Source organism: Castor canadensis, chromosome 4, assembly GCF_047511655.1.
Source record: "Castor canadensis chromosome 4, mCasCan1.hap1v2, whole genome shotgun sequence".
Taxonomy (NCBI): domain Eukaryota; kingdom Metazoa; phylum Chordata; class Mammalia; order Rodentia; family Castoridae; genus Castor; species Castor canadensis.
In genome coordinates this window covers 168,561,072-168,585,178 of record NC_133389.1, presented here as the reverse complement: position 1 = coordinate 168,585,178, position 24,107 = coordinate 168,561,072, and the positions used below count along the sequence as shown (strand labels likewise).

Sequence of the window (24,107 nt, the reverse complement as noted above, 5' to 3'; positions counted from 1 at the left end):
CTATAGTCATGGAAGAGGATTTAAAAGGCACTGTGTATACATTATTTCAGGAGAATTACACAAAAACCGAAATCTTTACATAAATTTCTCAAATCTTTTGTTTTCATTCCCATTTTATAGCTTTTTTCCAGTCATAGCACTTTCATTAGCATGTACAAGCAAAGCCCCATTGTTCAATATGGCCCTCTAATGAGAAAGAATAAGACTATATATTGGGAATGAAAACTGTACATTTTTATGTGGAGGTTTATAGACTATTACTTTTAATTGAAATTTGAAGTTCGCCTTTACAGTGAAGGTGAAAGCAGAAAATCACACATTATGTAGCTCTCTGACAGAACAGACTCACAAGGAGAACTAGACATTGACAAAGGGTAGCACTTACATGTCAAAAGACACAAGAAGCTGGCATTGTCCGTAAAGGTTAAATTTGAATGAAGTCTGGTGTCTATCAAGAAGCCATCTGCTCCAAGTGTGGACTTAGAATTATTGGAATTTTTTTGAAGAGCTAAAAATGTAAGTTGAGGAGGAAAACCTATTAAAGAGCTTGCCTAGGTGATGGAGGTAATTTCTGTGTTTGGTATCAAGTTTACTAATCAACCCAAGAACCTTACTTCCTGAACAATCCACAAGATTGCCTCAGAAAAGACATGAAGTGTTTATTCCAATCACTTCAACAACTACCTTGGATCAAGTTCACGGTAACTAAGCTTTATAGAGCAATATTTTACTTAAGAGCACTCTGAAATCTGTGGCTTCAATGCTATTACTTTACCCCGTGCATTCTCCATGGGGCAATACTGCACCAAGGGGGTGAAAAATTGGTTCAGGCAGAGGTTAAAAAATATTGCGAATTACATAGAGTTGCATAGCATATCTTTGATATTTTAATTTCACGGGGAAAGCAGTAATAAGGCAACAAGTTTAAAAGCTGGGAGTTTATAATAATGAATTTTAAAATTCAGTCTATTGAAGGGGTTTTATTTTCTGTGTAACAAAAAATAAAACCTGCCATTTTGTGATCCATCAGAAGCTTCCAAAAGTACTTCATTGACAAAGGACATGCTATATGGAGATGGTTTTGGCAGAAACTTCCAACACTGTGTTAAAAATGTAAATCTTCTGAAAAGGTTTGAGGAGGATATGAATGGGACTTTCCCATTATTTCATAAATGCAAATGAAACCATCATAAGAAAGGACTAAAGTAGAATGAAGAAAATTAGACGAGATAAACCAAGTGAGGTTACAATACATATATACGTACAAATCCCACATGGAAACTCCCTCTGTTACTACCTTTATCTCAAACAAACTAAAATGTCATCTTTTTATTTTTATCTTTTCTCTTTTTTTTCTATAAAATCGGAGAACATGAGGGCAGAACAGGTCCTGCCCGGGGGAAGGGCTGGCACCAGTGGGAAGGGAGGATGTGATAGGGAAGGGGGATAGGAGGGTGAACACAGTGTAAAAATGTGTACATATGTATGTAAGTGCAAAAATGATACCTGTTGAAACTATTCCAGGAAATGGAGAAGAGGAGATAAAGGAGACTGGTAGAGGGGATAAATTCAACTATGACATATTTGATATATTCTAAGAATCTGTTTAAAAACCACAATGTACCTCCATCCATCACAACAAAAAAGGAAAAATAATAAAACGTCAAGGATCTTCACAAGCCAGTACTGGGTCAGTGAAGATTTTCCAGTTAGTTTTGACATACCTGCCCCTTCCCAACCTCCAATAATCAAATGATTGTGGGGAAGATGGAATCCCAAGACAGCTTAAAGAGGGATTGGTCTAGGAGAGAAGTCCCAAAGATTTTCCCCACATGGGACATGAGAGGAAGTCCTCAGGAAAACCAATTGTGGTGATAGAAAACATCCACAATGGAGGGAGGCTACCATCTCATTTCCTCATCAGATGCCATCTTGGGCAGTGGATTTACTCATTTACCTTTTTTAACTATTTGAGCAGCTATAAAAAAGAAATGATAGAAAGAGGAAGAGAGGAGAGAAGGGGAAGGGAACAGAAGAGAGCAAGAGAAGAGAAGATATTCAGCAAGGAAACACAGTGAACTCCCACTATTTAGCTTGTCTTGCTTGCATTTTCCCATCAGTTCTTAAGATGCTGTTAAGATGGGCAGAGACTTAGTGCACACCTATAGGGGAGAGGAAGCTAAGGGGATTTCAAAAGAGGTCCAAACAGAGAATATTTGTCCAGTAGAGAATTGTGAAGTAGAAAGATCTCCCCCAAAGTGACTCTCACACAATTAACTATGTTCCTCCAAGACAAAATTTAGGCTGTCATCACACAGAGGAGCACTGATAGCCACAGGAGGACTACAATATTCACTGAATGAAAAATGGGTGTGTCATTTTAATCTTCTCTGCCCCCTTCCTTCCTAACCTAATGAACTAAAACATGACAGGAAGAAAAACATTGAAAGGACAAACTGCAACCCCTTCTCTCTCCAAGTCCAGAAGGTAGGCAGAGGTAGGTTCTAAACTAATTTCTGATTAAAGTTGTCAGCTGGCCTGGACTTGCTCAGCCTCCCTAATACCTGCACTTTACTGGCTAGCTTGAGTTCTACCACAGAGGTCAGCAGTGGGAGATTCTACAGGGTGTGATTGAAGGCAGACAAGGAAGAAAGCTCTAGAACCATTCGTTTCACACAACTTCACCCTAGCACCACTTTTTTTTTTAACTATTTAGTAAACAGACAATTGAGTTAAATCTTAGGGAAGAACAGCTTTGATGTTTTACTAGAATTTGGTTATTCTTCTTATCTTATCTGTCCTCTTTTAATACACTCAAAACCTCAGCTTATAGTCAATATCCTTTTAAAAGGATTTTTTTCCCCATATTCTCAGATTGTTTCAACTACAAAGAACAGCAGGGTTCTTTTCCCATGTCACCTATGGGAGTTGTTTTCATTATTCAGTTTGCTTCCCACACTTTCCTGATCATAAGAATTACTAGGAACTTTGGGTGTTGTGATAAATTCAGTTTCTGGAATATTATGAACTGAGTTATGTCTTAAATGCTATATGCTAAAAGCTTACCCCTCAATGTGAGATGGGGCCTTTGGGAAGGTAATTAAGGTTAAGTAAGGGTGTAATAGTGGGAACCTAATCTTAGAAGACTGGTGTCCTTACAGGAAGAAAAGGAGACGCCATATCCTCTACAGTGTTATAGAGGCCACCTGAGGACAGAGCTAGAAGTTGGTCTTGTGCAAGCCAGGTACAGAAATCAAATCTAGGAATATACAGACACCCTGATTTGGGACGTCTCACCTGCCAAATTGGAAATAAATAAATTTCTAGAACTTGGGGTATAGTTCAGTGGTAGAGAAATTGCCTAACATGTGTCAGGCCATGGGTTTGATGCTCAACATTGCAACAACAATAAGTAAAGAAATAAATTCCCTTTGTTTGAGCTCCCAGTCTGATATGTGATGGCAGCCTGAGCAATGTAAGATAGGGGCTTTCCTCAGAAGTCCTTAACTTAAAGTCTGATTTAGGTTCCAAGAATCTGTTTTTATTTTATTTTATTTTATTTTTTAAGAAGTCTAAATGTCTTTTATGGTCTGACAAATTTGAGAGCACTAGTTTAAAGGATTCTTCTTATGGACATTCTGTTTGCACAGATTTCTTTCTGAGTGCTCTCCCAACACTTCACATAGCTTCTTCATTCATATTTATTGCTCACTTACTATTCTAGTTGACAAAAATATAACAGTAAATATAAATAAGGGAGGATTCCTCCCTTCCAGCATGTGATATTACCATGGAGATAAAGATAACATTGAATGACCACATACATCTATTAATTAATTTCTAGTAATGACAGGCACAGTAAAAAAATAAACAAACCAAGAGAAAGGGAGGAGAGATAACATAAGCTGGCAAAGAAATCAAGTAAGTCTTCTCTGAGAAGGAGCCCATGTGAAAATAATTGAGGAAGAGTGTTTCAAGTTGTGGGGAACCGCAAGTACAAAATAGTGTGTCATCTCTTAGGAACATCACAAGGACCCAGATGACTAGGCTGAGGAACTGGTGGGGGAGAGTGGAACAACCTTGGAAAGGGAACGGGATTTAGATCAGGAGCTATGAGGCTGAGGGAAGAAGGTTGGATGACATTGAGCAATAGAAAGTTCTGGCATATTTGTTTCAATGTGGAAGACTCTAGTAGAGCAAGGGGAAAACTGGGAAGCCAGATAGGAAGCTATTGCAAGTAACAGTCAGGGGCAGCTCCCTAGGCACAAACCTGAATGAACTTAATTCTGATATGATCAATAAAATTAACCAGGTTAAAAAAATTCAGGACCTAGAGTCTACAATGTCTACATTCCTGAGAAGATCTTATTCTACTTAGCTTAACACCACTTGTAGCCATTTTCTCTTTCTTCTTCCTTAATAAAGAATCCTAGATCTACAGTGGCTTTTCAATTAAGCTTCTTTTCAGGCCTTGCTCTTCCAGCCCTGACTGTGCTTCTGCCATTGGGCAACATGAACCACTGGTGTGCTTTGCATAGGTGCATTTTACTGACATCCGATTGCCTCTCTGCCCAATTTATAGAAACTCCTCCAACATTTTCTGGTAGTCTGTTTAAGTGGAGTTGGAAATAACTTCATTTGCATACAATGGAATCACACCTTTACACAATTAGCCAACTGTCTCTAACACAGAATTTCCAGATTGCTACCCTTTAAACTGAACCTGTTTTTCTACAGAACAAAATGATTTGAAGAAAATGTTATCATGTGTCAGAATGGGGGCGGTTAAAGTGACTTAATTATAGAATATTGGCTCTATGTATGTTATCGACGAATCTAAAACCATACTTCTGAATTTAATGTCCTCTAAGAAGGCATTGAGGCATACTGGCTGTCCTTTCTTTTGGAAAAACCTTGATACTATGTACAAGTGCTTTCAATGGTATTTTTGGACCATTCTATTTTTGACCTTAATCCTTTTCCTTGGCTGTGGTTAGAGACCTGATTCTCTAAATTATAGGCTCTCCTGCAGTTTCAAAAAGCTAATTCACACTACCATGTGCATTAGGAAGGTAGTGTATATATAATTCCACTAAGGGAGACCCTAGGAACATTAAACCCCTGCTAGGAAGCGGTCACCAGTCAGGGCTAGAACTTACGATAGTCATTTTTCTTCACTGACAAGTTTTCATTATGTGGTTTTCCCAGAACAACTTAGAAATTGATCTGCAGCTGATGGAAGCTGGGATGAATTGGGTGCATAGTGAACCCTAAGCATCAGAGCAGAGTCAGAGCCAATGCTGGACTCCAGCTCCACTTAAGAGATAGCAACTGTCCTTCTCCCACCCTGCCCTCCACCTCCTTTTTTGCAGGCAGCCCACACAGACTCCTATAAAGAGACTTCTCCCTCTGGGGACATCCCCTGGTCTGGAGAGGTCATGTAAACATTCTTTCCTCATCTGTTTACCTATCTTTTGACTAAATAGGTCAGAGGTTCACACCCCTGAGAAAACAGCTCCCCAGTATTGTGCATCTATTGATGTAAAAGAAAGGGCCTTTTGTTTTCTACAAAACTGTGTAAATCTGGTTGAAAATTGAGGTTTTGATTTAAATTTGCTCCGTGTAAATCTGACATGCTTGGTGTCTATGGGATTACCTGACACAGTGTGCAAGGGTGGTACTGAGCAACCCTGGGGGCACATGGGGAAGGTGATACTTCCAAGACTATTCCAGGGGTACTGAAGGAATCTAGAGACATGTTCTGGCCCAAGGACAATTAAAAGTGCTAATTGATAAATAGGCTGATAGGGTTTACCAATGCTACAGTTTGGTTCTTGATTTTTGGTCCACAAAGGCCCTTGTGTTGAAGGCCCTTGTGTTGAGGGCTTGGTCCCCAGCCTGTGGCACTATTGGGAGGTGGTAGAAACTTTAGGAGGTAAAACCCAGTGGAAGGAAGTTAAGTCACAGGGATATGCACTTACATGTGATGTCGAGACCCCGGACTTTCTTCTTTCTCTCTTTTCTCCCTGCTACATCAGGTAAGCAGCTTCTGCCAGGCACTTCTGTCATGATGTGCTGCCTTGTTACAGGCCCAAAGACAATGGGACCAAGTGACCATGGACAGAACTCTCCAAAACTGTGAAACAAAATAAACCTTTTCCCTTATTAAGTTAATTATCTGACATATTTTGTCACAGTGCCAGAAAGTTATCAAGTAGGTTGTTTTGTGTGTGAGTGTGAGTGTGTGTGTGTGTGTGTGTGTATGAGAGAGAGAGAGAGAGAGAGAGAGAGAGACAAAAAAGAAGTAGGAATAGGGGACAAGCAAATTATGTGTACTGAAGAAAAGATTGAAACTTCAAAGACAAACTTGTATATAAATAGGAATTTTTTAAGGTGTATTACTTTTTCCTCTTGCTCTCCCCCCTTTTTGCGAGTCATATCCACCCAATTCCCTGAAACATGTGAAGACGTCTCAGGTGTGTCTCCTCCTCTAAGAATAACAATGATAGTGGCAATCACAGAGAGAGCAGCTCATGGATGGGCTGGACAAAGTGCCAGAGGCTTCTTTGATATAGAGTTAGACAGCAACTGTGAACTTGAACTTGGCACAGCCAAGTGTGAGATTAACTTAATTAATTAATGGAGGAATCTCACTCCCATATTTTCTTGATTGAAAAGGATCATTGTCACACACACACTAGAAGTATCTTTTAGTGCTTGGAGACAACCCTACCAGCATTGGCAAATTAGCAGAGCCCAGCCTACAAAACCATCTACCCATCACCTAGAGCTGCCCTGCCTCTTAGACAGCAGCTCAGCCAGTGCCTGACAGTCTCTATTGTGACACACCCAACACCTACATGCATCCAAAACTCTATGTTCTGTAAGATATAAGGGGCTGTGGTGGCTGTGTGAAAAATAGCCAAGAATAATCTGAGAAATGAAGTACCTTGATCTAGACATGCCCATTAACTACTTCATAAACACTGGTTTTGAGGCTTTATACTTGTCCTATCCCCGCATTTTGGTGGTTCAATGATGTACCAGTAAAGTGCTTTCCATTTCAGAATCCAGAGGATATGTGTAAGTCAGGCAATCATTCTGGTTACTTAACTTTATAGAAATTATGTTAGGAAATTAAGGGCTATGGAGGGAATTTATTTTCTTGGCCAGTAGGAAGTATAACAGGTCAAGAAAATCAATTTAAAAAATAAATTGGTTTAAAAGTATATCTTAATTGAGTTTTTAGCATGTTAAGTACTCAGCTAGTGTTTACTTACTTAGTTTTTATTTTAAAGACTAAAACACTTGAAGCCTAAGGGTATATTTTTGTTTATATTTCTTCTTTCACCTATAAGTCATGTTGATGTTTGGTAACGACCCTGGAGGACAAAATGGTTGTCAACATTCTCAGTGCAAGATCTGGAAACATCCCCAGATTTCTGTTTTGGGATGATGAAAAGGAGGTCAAATATGAGTTGAGAAGAGTGTCTGTGGGGGCGGGGTGGACTCAAAACCCACCAAGCAAGTTTCATGTTCAGTACATTACACAAATGGCTTCAGCCCGAGCCTATGCTCTCTTCTAAAGCCATGGTTTGGATGTGGGAAAATAAGTCACCAGGAGAACAGAACACCTCCCCACTGACCTGGCTTCAGCCTGTGGCTGACCTGAGAAACACTAGTCTTAGATGAGGAAGAGACTACTCAATAAACATTTCTCAGTATAATAAGTAAATGAATGAATGAATGAATGTAATGCTATTTACCCTTAAAATAAGTAACCTCTGTGTGTGTGTGTGTGTGTGTGTGTGTGTGTGTGTGTGTGTGTGTAATAGCTGATTTCAACCTTAAGGAGAAAAGCTGTTTGTAATACAATTGTATTGATTTTATACTCACCTGTGACAACTAGGAATAAACATGTCCCTTTGGAGATGCAGAAGCCAAAGAACTCAATCTGGTTGTCTATTACTTGAAGACTGATAATAGCCATAGTGAGTCCAAGTCTTAAGTGACATCCAATACTAATACCCTCTAGAAGTTGTCCTTTCCAACTTTGTTCCTTTGTCTAGTTACTATTCAGGGACACTAGACATGACCAAGGAATCCAAAAGCAAAGAAGGATTTTGAAGTCAGGAAGTAAAAGGATCCAGTTTGCTTCTATTTTGAACAGTGTTTGATCAATTCCATATGATAAACATGGAATTGGAAATGATTTCTCCTTGGAAAATAAGATTATGAAATCTTTGTTTAGTAGGCTGTGAGTCATGATTTATTTCTCTTTATTTCTAGCTTAGCTTGCTTGTTTAGCCACCAATACTTGTCTCTTAGTTGAAGAAGGGTATGACTTGTGATTTATAGCTCAGATAAATAATATAACATTGTAACTGAAACCACTTCAGTTCCTACCATGCATCCATGTGTATTACATCCATGTGGATCAAAACATTTACAAACATTCACAAAGCTAAAAACTACCAAACTGTAGATTAATCTAAGGGAATACCTTACCATCTCATTTTGGAAAGCATTAACCTTTCATTGAAAAGGCAAACAAATCAGTTTGATCAACTACATTGGCCAAGTTAATCATCAGAGAAGATGATGGATGTCAGAGCATTTTGAAAATATATAAAACTTTAAAAAATGTAATGTGTTTTATAATTATTGGTAAGTTTCTACTTGATTTGGAATACTTTGGAATTATTTCAATTGTATACTATTTAAGATGAGATACCTTGCTGGGTTGTATTTCTAAATGATGAATTACCCATTTTATGTTTAGAGTTAATCTCATTATATGTGCAGTAACATAAACATCTAGCATTGGTTCTGTGTCTACACACCAACAAGCAATCTTTCAGGCATGAAGTAAACTGTGGAGAGAATTATGAGTTAAACCATTAGTATGTAGGAATAAAATCTAGTTTCTTATTCTTAATCTTTATTTTCAACATTTTACAACAAAAAACTACTTTAACTGCATTAAGTCTTTCCCAGTGACAGCCAAAAGCAAAGTTTAGTGTCTATATCATTATGTTTCATGATTTTTATAAAAATCATGTTTTAGAAACTTTCATATTTTCCTTAGTCTATAAAATAAAAATATCCACAACGATTGATGGACTTACTCATTCCCTCATAATAGTATTAAATGCATCTTTGACAGGTCTAGGTTAACAAAGATTAAACTAAATCAAGCCACCAAAGCCACTAAAACAAGCCATTCAATTCCAGTTCTTGGAGCAAATTTCTTCCCCAACTTTGTGTGGTCACCTCTTCCATTTTATTTGTTTCTAAAATTGTGTGAGCTGTCTCCTTCAGTGTTTGCAGATCCTGGACTAACAGAAATCAAGACACATGTTAGACATACTTTAAAGTTATGCCTCAACATAAAAACTGATTAAATAAAGTATGTTCCAGGTGCCTGCCTATCTTAACTAATACACCTTCACAATGAAAAAATTTAAAATTAAGCTTAATGCTACTGCTGTTATATGACTGGATGATAAGAAAATCCTGTCACAACTTATTCTCAATGATCTAAAGGGTTAAAGATAAAATGTAACTATAATCACTGTGTATAATTTCTGAGAATATTTAATAAAAATTTAAACTAAATTATAAAATTAAGAAATACTTCTATTTTGTTTTTTAAGTCATTTTTAAACAATCAAAATACATAGCAAAATTAAAGGATAACAAATAACTTATAATTAACGTAAACAATTTTGAAAGTTTTTAGATGAAATTAACCTTAAATTTTAAAAATTATTAAATCTTATTAAATGTTCTCACAAAATGAAATTATTTACAATTTTAGCATTCAATTGTCTGCTCCACCGCCAATGGAAATTATTTGCTTCGTGCTTCATTTATGCTATATGTGGACCTATCTATGTACAAATTAAAGAATGATTGGATTATTTGATATTGCAAAGTATTCCTCAGCCACTATTTTCAACTGTTGGAAGTACTGTGTTAACTCATGTGTTCTTTCAGAATTGTGGATTGGAATACAAAGAGAAGCAAAAAAGTGAGCACTGAGCACCAGCTAAGAAGAACACTCCCTCATGGGTAAATCCATTACCTTCCTGGTCTCTGGGAACATTTAACAAATTAATAAACTTTTCTGTTCTCTTACCTGAGCACTTCTGCTGTCCAAGAAGTCCCTGTCCTCCAAAGCTGTGCCTACCTCCTGTGTCAGCAGCCTGACAAGCCACATCCCTCAGCCATGGATGTCACTGCTGCTTGCTTTGTAGGAATACTGCATTACAACAGAATTAATTTCATAATTACCAGTGACAGAAGTGCCTGTGTCTTCAGAAACAGCAGACTTCTTAATTTTATGGTATCTGGGTCTATGAAAGCACAGGCATGATGGGGTAGCAGCCCAGCTCTCTTAAATCTAAGACATGTATTGGTTGTGAGTCTGGAGTTGTTGAGAGTCACTATGTAGGACATCAAGATGAAGCCAATACAGAGGAATCTGAAAAAACAAAATGTAGGACAAGAAACTCACACATGATGAAAATGCATGAGTTCCAAATCCCATTGCACTTGGGGCCAGCTAGTTCCCTGGGGTTTGCATTTGGAGAGGCTTATATTACTTTTCTTTTCTTAAGTCATGTCCCAGTGGGGTTCAGTCATTTGCCAGAGGTAAGGGAGGAGCCATTACCAATTGAGCAGAAAACCAACCATTCTCTTCTCAGAGCTCTACCTAGCAAGAAGTGTGTTGCCAGCTCTGATCTTTTAATGCGAGGTAGTTAGGAATTAGAGAGAAACCACTGGACTTGTCCTTTGGCCTCAATTCTGTCTCCATTCTTATGTATGTGTTGATATCTTTTCTTGCCAGTGCCACACAATGGTTTCATCCCTACGTTTGCCTTCCAGTTTGAATGGCCTTCTCTAGGTGTCAGGGCCACCTTGAACTATGACAAGTAACACTTAACAAGAGGATCATGAAGAGGTCTGACCATGCAAAAAGCCTTGGAAGAGCTCTTCTAAAGGCACCATAAGTGCACATTGGTATGTTCATTCATTACATGTGGGATTTGTTAAAAGGAATAAATACCTAATTTCATAGCCCGCTGTAGAAGACAGTATTGCATTTCTTAAATCTAAACAACCACCCATTAATGCTTAATTCTCATGATTTGAAAATCTTTTCTAATCTCATTTTCTTTCCACCTCCAGCTGAGTGATTTTTTCCCCAGATATTTAATCATTAACATAGCATCGGTGTTGTTTGTAAGGTAATACTACCAAGAAGCCTGCCTGTACACTAATAGCTTAGTTGGAGGCTACACATTCCTAACGGTTATGTATTCATTTAAACCTTTCATTGCACAGTAGCAGAGTCGACTTAAAGTAAATCACAAACTTCATTTTAGTCCACATATCACATATCAAGATTTTTGTAAGTACATGTTGACTTTTTGGTAAAGGCCCAAGTCTCTAATCAATCTTCTAAGAAAGGAATAAAAGAAAGAAAGAAAAGAAAAACTCACAAAAATACAGTGGGTGGAATCATGCCCTACACTAATAATCTATTTCAAAGAATACCTTCTTTCAGACTACACAAAAATATAGTGCTTACATTTTTACAAACCCACAGTTTATGTAGAAATTATTTTATGTTTAGGTATCACTCACTAGTAACTGGTATGCAGCCAGCCCCAGAGCTCCATAAACACCAGACTTTACACACTATACAGTGCACACAACATTTTGCTCTAACCTGGTTAGTTACTTATAAATCTACATACAGTTTAAGGTCTAACCCCAGCCTGATAGCTCCCTTGCTCCCATCATTTAAAAAAAATGGTCAAGGAAAGCAGCAGGGAAATTTTCTTTAAATATACCAAAAGAAATCAAATCATACATGTGCACTTTTGTAAACTAGGAATTCCTGTTGTTGTAAATCACTGCCAGATGTCAAACAGCAAAATGTTCATTACTCCCCCAAATAATAGAGTTGATTAATGAGGCACATTTACATTGTGGAATCTTGGTCTCTGTCATAACTAGACAGGATTTAAGAAGTTGAAAAAAATCATACAGATGGGGAAATAACTTTAGCTATCATGCTTCAAAGGCAAGGTAAGTATTAGGCATCTCGGGCAGGATTTGGTCATCTAAGGAGTAATAACTTCCAAATGAAACTGGTCTTTCTCCTCAAAGGAAAGACATGGTAGCTGTGTCACAAGACAGAAAGATAGATCTGTTTCTGGTCAGTCAATGGTTCCTAACTGCTCAGTGTAGGGAATATATTCCAGGGGAGTTTTGGAGCAGTATGCATATTTTTAACAGCAATTTGATTGCTCTGCTCCAGTAACTTATTTGTTCAGAAACATTATTCTCAAGAAAACCTTCCTTTTCTACTGAAGGAGTAGTTTTCATTTGAAAACAAACATTTACTTCAATGATGTCACCAGATTGCTATAAAATCAGCTGCAATTTGCAAGCAACTCTCTCAAAGTGACACACTTCTAGTCCCTCCATCATTCCACAGTTTCACACTGGTTTCCATAAGTGGTGGATGTTTTAAAAATACACTACACATGCTTCTTGCCTCTACATTTGTGTCCTATTGCATGGAGGTGGAGATTTTAAAAGTTAACACAGGGAGGAAGCTTGACATTGTCATATAATCAAAATTTTTGGTTAAAAAAGTCACCCTAAAAGACTCTTTGGCAGCTAGAATCAAAGCTTAGGTACCTAAAACTTTGTTTAGACACTTTGGAACCAGTGCAGAACATGATCACCAATACTACATGTATGTATGCAATCTATTTTACAACTAAATGTTTCTTTGCTTTTATATAAACACATTATCTGGGGCACATACACGTACATCTGTGTGCAAGAGTGCTTGTGTATGCAATTCAGTTTCTTAATAAGCAGTATTAGGTTGTCATTAAGAACACTGCCTTGCCTGGGTGTAGTGGTACACACCTATAACCACAGCACTCGAGGCAGAGGCAGGAGGAGCATGAGTTCATGACTGACCAGGGCTGCACAGTGATGCCCTAAGTCAAAATTTTTACAAAAAGTATCCCAGAGACATCAATCATGTGCAAGTTCAACTCTCGATTCCTCCTTGATTCCTTTCTTCAGGTAATCTAAATTCTCTGAATTTCAGTTTCCTCACATACAAAATAGTTACCTAAAGAGCTAGACAAGAAAGTTTCTTAAATCCTTAATATTATGTCTGACACAAAAGTAAGTGCCAGCATTTTCTCCTCAGCTAATATCAATGAGACTTGTCCAACCAAAGATCTTTATGCCACCCCAGCTCAGATTCCTTAGTTTTCTGTTATTGTCCCAAATGGAGTTACATGAAGTAAACAATGGACCGGACAAATCAAGAACTAAGTCTCAATAGGCATCACTAATATTAATATTAACTTAAGAAGTGAAGTAGGATCAATATTTGAAATAATTTGAAAATCTAATACCTAGAACATAAATAATACACTGCTGTCATTTCCAAAGAACCACAGAATTATAAAGGAGTTTAGGTCAAAGTCATTGTCTCAGAATACACACTAAGTCTAAAAAAAGGTAAAAGTTAAAAACTCAAACCTAATGTTGATGAGAGACCTGGCTCAGTTAGGAGAAAAACACACATTAGCAAGTGCATATTGGTAATGAAGGCAATTCAGAAAAGGGAAGCTCACCTGGCATTGCTCACTTCAGTATAAACACCTTCATTTTGGAACTAGAAAGCTAAGATTCAGAGAAAAGGATTTCTTTTCCCCCAAATCTCCTAAGAGGTGTCACTAGGACTAGAATCCAGGCTCACTTACAGGCTGCAGAACTCACTCCACTCCTGCCCTAAGCATAGGCTCTGCAGAAATTCTTTGGTTTTATAACATGAGCCAAACACTAGATTTTTAACAAATGACAATCTAAGTAAAACAGGTGTGGGGGATCCTGAGCCAGCCCCTTCCATTGAAAGCCTGAAAATTCTGAGAGTATGAGAATCACAGATTGTTACCTAATTAGTAGGCTCTACAGTGTTATCTAGAAAAAAGAATAAAATAATGAGTGTGAAAGCAAGTTTTAAGACAGTTTCATGTCATTACAAGGATTCATATCATGCCATCAATTGTGTCCTTGGTAAATGGAACTGAATTATAATGTGGTGAGAATACCTGGCCAAAAAAAAAAAATCTATGGCAGAACAAAATACCATTATAAAGAGGAGTGAAGGAGTGATATAAATAACCATGTCTCAAGACTCTTGTCATAAAATTAATTGCTGTTGCTTCCCTTCTATGTAAGTTCTGCACTAAGATCTTCCACCATTCAAAGAAATCAGGGCTTAACCTTTGTGATTAATGAAATACCTGAAATTTAGGATGCTAAAGTTAAACTGTTTAAGAATATACACTAAATCTAGGTAAAAGTTAAAAACCCAATCCTAATGCTGATGGTGGACCTGCTCAGTTAGGGGATAAACATCTTAGCAACTGAATGTTGGGAACTGAAGGTGACAGAAAAAGGAGGTGAGTTCAGTATTGCTAGTTTAGCTAAGCATATTTTTTTTATCTCTCTAGAAAACAATTAGGATATTTAACTGTATTTTTTTGTTCAAAGAACTTTTAGTTTTATTTCTTCTTACAGAGAGAGTTAGACTTTATTATATTCACACTTCATATGAACCATTCATTCTTTTAGGAAGATTTCTGAGAATCTTCTGTCAGATATTTAATCTTCCACTCAGTAAACGGGATCCTGTTAGGAAGAACTCACTGATACTTTCAAAGGGAAAGTGAGAGTGTGTTCAGGTTTCAAGGCCAATTGCCAGGGTACCAAGGAAGAGTCCTTCTTCCCTTCCTGACAAAAAAAATAAAAGAAAAAGAGAGAAAAGAAATCTAAAATCCCTGTGTGGTCTGGCAATGAGTGGAGCAGCTTCCATATCTTAGAGGCTGGTATGGCACACAGACTTTTGAATGCCATCTCTGAGGCACTTGTTGGGTATGAACAAAGGGAACAAAGAAAGAGGCAGTGGTCTTTTAGGGAGTGCAGCTGATCAAAGCCCAAGGATAAGGGCAAAATGTTGCCTTACTTTCCTACAGTGTTTGATATTTCTTGGGCAGCCCCCTGGAGATCATTTTGTAGTTATCTCCTTAGAGTTCCCATTTTTTTTCTTTTTTGGTATATTCAAGAACTCAACTTGATTCTCTCATGATGCAACTTTGAGTATCTTATCCATCTTTGTGGCTACTAGACCACTGGCATTTTGCCTATCATCCATGCATCCATCTATCCAACCATGCATTTCTCAAACTATTCTTTGCACTAAATAAGGCAATGGGTTGCTAAAGTGTTATATTTTGTTTGTTTTTAGTAGTCATTTGATACTGTGGCATTCTGCAGTGGGTGAATTAGAAGCTAGGTGCTGCCTGTTGAATAAATTATGCTGTTTACATATGGCCAAGTCAACGTGTGTGAAGTGAAAAGACAAAGGGGCATCCATATTCATTTTTTCCATCTTTCCAATGAATATTGATCATTGCACATCATTACAGCTGGAGCAATTACTAACAATCATGGAAATGACCGAATGAATTGACTGACTGTTCTATTGTCCAGTTTCCCAGCTGTGTAACCAGCTGCATAACCAAAGCCCCAGATAAATCCTGTTTATGGGGTTCTAAGGCTTTTTGATCATGAAACCTCTCGTGGAAGATTATTAAAAGGGTACTTGAGGATTCCGTAGCAGTTAGAGCACCTTCAAAGATGTCTAACTCATAGGGGAAGTAGCTCTACATCTATTAGGATTTTTATTCTACATGAGCAACCCAGAGGCCAAGGTAAATTGAAAATAAGTGAAAAAATACACCAAATCAAATAATCCTTTGAACTTGTATTGTTAACCTCCTGTCTTGTTGTCAGGGAGAGTTTATTTTAAAACTCCCCTGCAAATAATAAGAAAAGCATGTAGTTAAATTTATTTACTTACAGTACATTTATGCTTATTAGTTTCTAAATGAATTTGAGGTCAGGACACACACACTCATGTACTAAGAAAAAAACAATGTCATCATTTTTTCATCTACTGAGATTGCTTCTGACATGTGGGTGGCTGAACAGTATTTAAAGTCACATGAACTGATAGAAGAGATTCTTACCACTGACAAGTTCTGTTATTTACTAAAGAAGTTTTGTGAACTTAACATGGGCTCTGCATGAACAATGGCTTTGTATTTTCTAAATCATCTTTTGGCTTGCAAGAAAATAGGGCAACCTTAGCCCAATGGCAATGGACTCTGACCTTTCTTATGTTTTCCATCTGCACTACATTTATCAAACCATGGGGTTTGGATTCTGCAGTTTTTTAATGCAATTTAAGTAAGAGAACAGAGGGAGGAAAGCACTAACAAGCTTCCCCTTGGGGAACCCAAACATCTTCTAGCACCATCTGAGAGATTTGGGTCAGTGAAAGACCAAAGCCTGACAACTTACCACTGGACAAAGGCAAATTTTGGTTTGGCAGTAAGTCTATGTCTGCTTGTCTTACCCTGTGGAATTCTGAGTCTCTGAAGCTGTTATAGTGTGAAAGAGATTCCTCGTATTTCCCCTACAATGTATTGGAATATTTAGGCTGTCCCCTTCCTTGTCCCCAGGGAAACATCAGATCTTGGAATATACTGGCTTGAGTGGACTTCCATGAAAGGAGAAAGAGAATGATGACCTATTATCAAAACAATTTAACTGGGATCTTAGTGAATTTTTCTTACCAGAACTTTTGAAAATTCATGGAACACATGGTCTAATAATGGGACAGGATATTGGCAATCAGGACTCCCTGGAAATCAGAATTCCCCTTGGAAATCTGAAACACATGGCCCCAATAGAAGTAATCCAAATTGACTTCCAAATGGAGCCACAATGATTGCAAAATATTTGCAATTATGACACAAAAAGGTTAGATAGAAGCAATTATTTGGGACCAAAATAATTTGCATTACTATATTTTAATACTGAATTTCTTTTTTTTTTTTTACATATCTATGTGACTTCTTTTTTTAAAGCATTTGGACTTAGATGTGCAAAACATGAGTATCTACATTCCTTTTTTGAGTTCCTTTTCAAGTGAGTTAACATTCAAGTGTGGTCTGTGTTACAAAACATGGAAGAATTTATTTAGACATGTGATGTTCTCCCTTCAGCTAATTTCACCATTATCCCTTGATCATTAGTGTTAATGAGAAGAAAAAATGTGAGAATAATCCAATAATAGTAGGTAATTCAAAAGGCATGTATACTTAACTTAAAAGTGTTTTGTATTTATTTTTGGATACAGGTATGTCTGACATTATTAGCATTCTCATTACTTCAGATAGCATAATTAAGTGATATTATGAAAACATAAGTCAGAATGAGAAACAGTATCTCAGAACCTATTTTACTTGGAATGTAATTCATCACATATTGGTAGGCAATTTTCAGAATCAGCCCACTTCTTCTCTTTAATCTCTCCATTCCATCATTCTATTCTTTGTTGTTTACTTAAATTCTAAATTGCCAACGTTAATGGCTCACTCAACTCTGCACTGGCTTGCTAAATACACCCAACTAATTAATAAATAGTTATCCTATGTCAAACTCCCAAATTGATTTGAGTGAGGGAGAAGACTGAAAATAAACAAAACACAAGGGCTATATGTCTAAGATCTTTACTTGAAAGAATCAAGATATGAATCAAAGTGTTAGTTTCATAACTCTGTGATGTTACATGTTCCACCCAATTCTTTGAATCTGATTCCTTGTTAACAAAATGAGTGGTTTAAGACATATTAGAACTTTGCTAAAGGATCCGAAGACTCTCAAGAAAAGTGAATGTGAATGTCAAGTATAAATAGGCAGCATTCCAGATCTTTCTTCCTTGGTTCAGAAAATGCAACTGTTGTGTGTTTATCTCTTGATAAATTGGTTATACCAATGTTCTGTGTAACATTATGCCTGAGGGTAAAAGAGAGGAAAAGAAGTACAGAAAGATAGTTTTAACATGATTAAGGTGTGTTCTGGTTGATCAGCACACCCCTAAAACACTTGAGAATGTTTACAAAACAATAAATAGTAGGTTAGACAGCTCATAACAAATAGAGTTTAGTATCCAAGGCTAAGTAATGTCAATATTGACAAGTTAGGGTTTTGTGAACTTGGTTAAGCTGGTAACTTTGAAAGCTCCTACAAACAGATAAACACATGGACAAATTGACATAAGATTTTATAATAAAAAATTTAAAAGTAGAGAGCATTTAAATGAATTCTTCACATTTTAGATAAGACTTTAATATAAAAATTGATTTTCATGGGTCTTTTCCCTGAAACACTGAGGGACACTTGCTATTCTCAGTAATGTGGAATAAAGACAAGTAGGGAAGATTATTACCAAAAGCAAGAGGCTCAAGACCCCTCCTCTTCCAGCCATGGCTTTGCACACATTCGGAGACAGCTAAATTTGACAATAAAATGATATGACTCTTGGTCCTGTTTGAATCATCCACTCATTTTTGAAAGAGATTTTATTTCCATCCTGTTGAAAATAGTTTGAAATATAAATTGAACAGAGATGTTTGAATGTCCATTCCCGCCTCCTTATCTATTTGCCACAAATCATTCTAGGCATTTTAAAGGAGTCCATTTGCATCTCTTTCTCAGCATGTTTCAAAAATAGGGTAAGAAATGATTTAGGGAATTAGAGACATTCATTTTTGGTCCTTATTCTTCTGTTTCTCTTCATCATCACAGAATGATCACAAGGTCTTCTGATAGAACATGAGAGTGAAAATCAAGCTTTTGGCAATCACTTGACTCAATGTGTTTGAATCTCTTGGTCACCAAATGTTTTACAGATGCTTCATTGAAAACTTATACCTGTGTATGCTGGGGAGGAAGAAGAGAGATTGCAAAATGAGTCAAAGCTGGAGGGGATTCTATCATTATGGGGAATAATGATAGAATGCATCTTCTTTCTCTCCAATGATGCCTTCTTTTATTGAGGACTTTCTTTCAGTTCCTTTGTATAAGAGCTTCCTTGGAGGTTCAAAACAGTCAAAGGATGCTAGCCCTTTGTTCACTGGTTGAACAGAGGTGGGAACTAAAAAAGCAAATAAACAAACAAAAAAACCCCAGAGTTGTGTTCTTTTCATTAGAAAAAGAAAACCCACAGAAATACTGCGCTTTATATAAATGGTCTTCCTTTCCTCTCTCTTTTTCCTCTTCTGTACAATTTTCTACTATGTCCCAGTGTATTCTCTCTCTGTCTGTCTATTTGCTTGTGTCTGTCTTTTATGTGTATGTGTGTGTGCATGCACGATTAGAGGACAGAGCTTCTTTAGAGAAGCATATATCTTTGCTGAAAACAAGATGAGATAGTCATGTATATGTCTATAGTTTCTTTCCAGATATTGAAAGAGAGAGAGGGAGGGAAGAAGAAAGGAGAGGGATAGATTATTAGGAAAAGGAAATGGTTTAAAACAAAATTTAAATATTTAAAGTTAATAACTATAAATTCCTTGATTAAACCCCTTAAGACTCTACCATAGCAAGTTCCGTGGTGATCTGGTTTCTTCATACTTATCCAGCCTTAGCTCCTTTCCAGGGCTTCTTCTTTTTTTTTTTTTTTCATTTTTCTTTTATTATTCATATGTGCATACAAGGCTTGGTTCATTTCATCCCCCTGCCCCCACCCCCTCCCTTACCACCCACTCCACCCCCTCCCTCTTCCCCCCTCAATACCCAGCAAAAACTATTTTGCCCTTATTTCTAATTTTGTTGTAGAGAGAATATAAGCAATAATAAGAAGGAACAAGGGTTTTTGCTGGTTGAGATAAGGATAGCTATACAGGGCATTGACTCACATTGATTTCCTGTGCGTGGGTGTTACCTTCTAGGTTAATTCTTTTTTTTTTTTTTTTTTTTTTAACAGTCCAAGACAATGTTTTATTATGTTCTCAAACACTACTATGTTGAATGAATGCCTATCCTCACCCCTCCCTTGTGTGCTCTTAGGTTAATTCTTTTTGATCTAACCTTTTCTCTAGTTCCTGGTCCCCTTTTCCTATTGGCCTCAGTTGCTTTAAGGTATCTGCTTTAGTTTCTCTGCGTTAAGGGCAACAAATGCTAGCTAGTTTTTTAGGTGTCTTACCTATCCTCACCCCTTCCTTGTGTGCTCTCGCTTTTATCATGTGCTCATAGTCCAATCCCCTTGTTGTGTTTGCCCTTGATCTAATGTCCACATATGAGGGAGAACATACGATTTTTGGTCTTTTGGGCCAGGCTAACCTCACTCAGAATGATGTTCTCCAATTCCATCCATTTACCAGCGAATGATAACATTTCGTTCTTCTTCATGGCTGCATAGAATTCCATTGTGTATAGATACCACATTTTCTTAATCCATTCGTCAGTGGTGGGGCATCTTGGCTGTTTTCCATAACTTGGCTATTGTGAATAGTGCCGCAATAAACATGGGTGTGCAGGTGCCTCTGGAGTAACCTGTGTCACAGTCTTTTGGGTATATCCCCAAGAGTGGTATTACTGGATCAAATGGTAGATCAATGTCTAGCTTTTTAAGTAGCCTCCAAATTTTTTTCCAGAGTGGTTGTACTAGTCTACATTCCCACCAACAGTGTAAGAGGGTTCCTTTTTTCCCCACATCCTCGCCAACACCTGTTGTTGGTGGTGTTGCTGATGATGGTTATTCTAACAGGGGTGAGGTGGAATCTTAGCGTGGTTTTAATTTGCATTTCCTTTATTGCTAGAGATGGTGAGCATTTTTTCATGTGTTTTCTGGCCATTTGAATTTCTTCTTTTGAGAAAGTTCTGTTTAGTTCACTTGCCCATTTCTTTATTGGTTCATTAGTTTTGGGAGAATTTAGTTTTTTAAGTTCCCTATATATTCTGGTTATCAGTCTTTTGTCTGATGCCAGGGCTTCTTCTAGGTACCACTTCTATCTTTACTGAAAATGGCCACTTCTGATTAGCAATCTCTTTCTCTTCTGCCTGAACCACATACCTCATGTGTCTCCCTAGTCTTACTTGGTTTTAGCAAACATATATGTTCACCTAAAGAACTTTTTATTCAGCTTATGACTCTTCTACTTCATTCCAAATTACGATTTTAGTGTATTCTATTGTGATCAGATGTGTAGTAGCTATAATCTTTTTCTAATTAATGCACTTAGATAACAGTACTGATTTAAAAATACATTTCTATGACTCATCTTAATTTCTATCTCACATTCCAATTTCTTCCTAAGAAGAGAAAAATTTCTTTTCTTCTCTTCTAGGTAAAGTCAGAGAAAGTAATGGTTATTTTGTTATTCAGTCTTATAATCTCAGTCAGTGATCTACTTAGTTCAAGTCTATGTCCCACCTCAGCCCAAGGGATTGTCTAAATTTGTAGGAGAATTTGCAGTAATAGGCCAATTAGAATAGCTAACTCTTAACAGACCCTGTTAAAAGCTTTTACATATTTGTTTAGTCTTCACAATAGATGAGAACGAAGGACTGTTATTTGCACAGCTAATAGGAGGCTCAGCCTGGATTTGAACCTGGACACTTTGAGTGCCCAGTACATGCTCTACTGATTTTCCTGTCTAATCTCCATGGATCTGGATGGCAAAATCAACTCAACAAGAATCTTTCCTTCCTCGTATGCATAGTGGATGATCAGTGAGTATTAAATAAATAGAAAGAACAGCTGAGAGTAAAAAGAACAAAAAGAAGAAGCAGATGAAGTCAGCAAGTTGCTATAAGAAAGGAACAGAAATGCCTGTCCTTTTTCTAAATCCTTTGGCTATCTACCAGAGTGATCTGCACAGTCAGTGGACTGCCAGTCACCACCTATAGGTTCTGACTTGCTGGAAAGCTACAAGGGTAGAAATCTGTGCATGCTCAATTTCTGTTTTTTTTAAAAGGAACACTTCACTATCAAGTTCATAATTTCTTATGTCTGTACGTTTTCAGAAGTCAAAGCAGAGACAAAGTGGAATGGAACTGAAGCAGAGGCCTGCCAACTAGAGGTCATCTGAATCAGACCTGGAGGTCTGTGAGAAGATGCTGAAACAGCAGCCGGATGAAGAGGCAGCTGGAGAATTCAGAGTAGCAGATGACTGCAGTGCACGGTGAGGAGTACTGGAAGGTGAAGGGGATTGTACTTGGCAGTGAGTTCAACATCAACATCAATGTGATCATCAGCATCTATCTAGATGTGTCGTTTTTCTCACCTAAAATGGAGGTCATGGTCTGAATAAGCACTTAAGTCTATACCAGGCTCTGAGCTCTGTGCTGCCTCAAGTTTTGGGGTGCCTATCTCCTTGCATGGCCCAGAGCTATTTCTGAATGTCATTTTCCAAATCTCTCCCAGAAAAATGCACAGGAAATTAGAACTCTCACTAATTCCTATGTGTGATAACAGTGTAATGTGACTAATTCAGCAGTAACACCAGTACTCTACACTGAGTGAATTTTGATGAAACTCTCAGAAAGCCAAGCTGAGAGTAGATGAGAAGCAGTCCTCCATGCGTGCTTCAGTAGTTATAATCTAGCAAGATAAATCAGACAGATGCATAAATAACCATGAAATAAAATGTACTAAAGGAGATTGCAGGACAGAGAAATTCTTTTGCCAGAAGATACAAAGGCCTTGAAAAACTCATAGGGTTTTGAATAAGAAATATGGGGGGGGGGCACTAAAGGAATTTCAAAAAAGCAGAATTAGTTGAGTATAAGGTACAAGTTGTTGTTTTTAAATTTTAATCTTAGTGGTATTGGGTTGCATGTTACTGGCAGCACCAGGCTGGGAGTCACTTAGAAGCAGTGGTCTTTGCCTGCACATATGTGAGATCAGCTGTGTGTAGGGTATCTTTCCTTCTCTTGTCACCTTAATTAGATTTTGGTAATGGTGACTCCACTTGTAGTTGAATTTTCACAAAAGATTAAAATTTAATTTTTTTCAAATAAAATCTCTTTTTAAAATCATAGTAGAATGTGGGCTCAAAATGAAAATGTGTGATGTGTACACCAAGTTATCTGCAATTAAAAGCAATAGAAATTGCCAAAATTTGGAAAAGATCATAGGATGTTCAAAGCTAGGAAAAGTTAATATAATCTGTTCTTGGATATTGAAAGCTTAAACACCTAACATCTGTCAATATCTGCTGACTGACTTTAAAGAGAACTTATATAATGTCTAAAAATAGGTAAACAACTGAGAACAAAAAAATCTAAGACTGTAATACAGCTTACCAAATGTAAATGCAAAAAAGTAAATATTTTCCATATATTATGTTGTTAATTTTAAAAGCACTAAAAATAGGAAGATGGAGAGAACAGATTAAGTAAAAAATGTTATTTTGAAGTTATAGATAATTACAAGGCCAAAATGATTCAACAGATATTAATATAATGAACATGAAATACTAGACTCAAGTTTTGTAAAACAGAAAATAGATTATATAATTATAGGGAGAAATGCTTGCTATTATGATTAGTACATTAAAAGACAGACATTTAATATAAATTTTCTTATTTTCTCCTAGAAAACTTATTAAACTGATGTTCCATTTCATAATTGAAGAGAAATCCTAGCATTAGTAAAGAAACATTAAAGAGGAAAAGCATAGAAAATGTTCTAACCAAAATATAGGTTGCAAGAAATACTCCAAGGATATTATTCATTTGTCATATTATTTGCTTTGATTTTCCAGAATTGTTTCACATTAAAGAATTGATTTTTTAAAGTAAATTATCTTTTATTATATGTCATGTACTCATTAAAGATGCCTATTAGTAATGAAATATAAGTACTTTTTTATTTATTTTATAGAAGTCTATAATAAAGGCAAATTATTAAAATGAATATAATTATCCATGCTTGATTTATCATATGTGGGGCAGAGTTTTATTAATCTTTATTTTCTAAGGGTATTAGGCAAATACTCGAATTCAAAATTTTAAACTCCAGTTTTCTGTAGATGCTAAGAACATCCATTGTAATGGTAAAAATCATTTATAATGCCAACAAGTAATAGTCAGCTAATGACCTCACACCTAAGATTTAATTCAGAATCACTGAGTTGAACACA

General features: G+C 36.9%; 1 long non-coding RNA gene across 3 annotated transcripts in view; it reads left to right on the top strand.

The window, feature by feature from the left end:
- Positions 1-24,107, top strand: part of LOC141422398 (uncharacterized) — a 51,294-nt gene that overhangs the window by 10,407 nt on the left and 16,780 nt on the right. For 2 of the 3 annotated variants that reach the window (XR_012446940.1, XR_012446939.1), the window contains exons 2-4: positions 10,000-10,074; positions 10,891-11,025; positions 21,988-22,145. This is a non-coding gene — a long non-coding RNA (uncharacterized lncRNA). Of the gene's footprint in view, positions 1-9,999; positions 10,075-10,852; positions 11,026-21,987; positions 22,146-24,107 lie in introns of all 3 variants that reach the window. The other variant, XR_012446941.1, reaches the window with a different exon arrangement.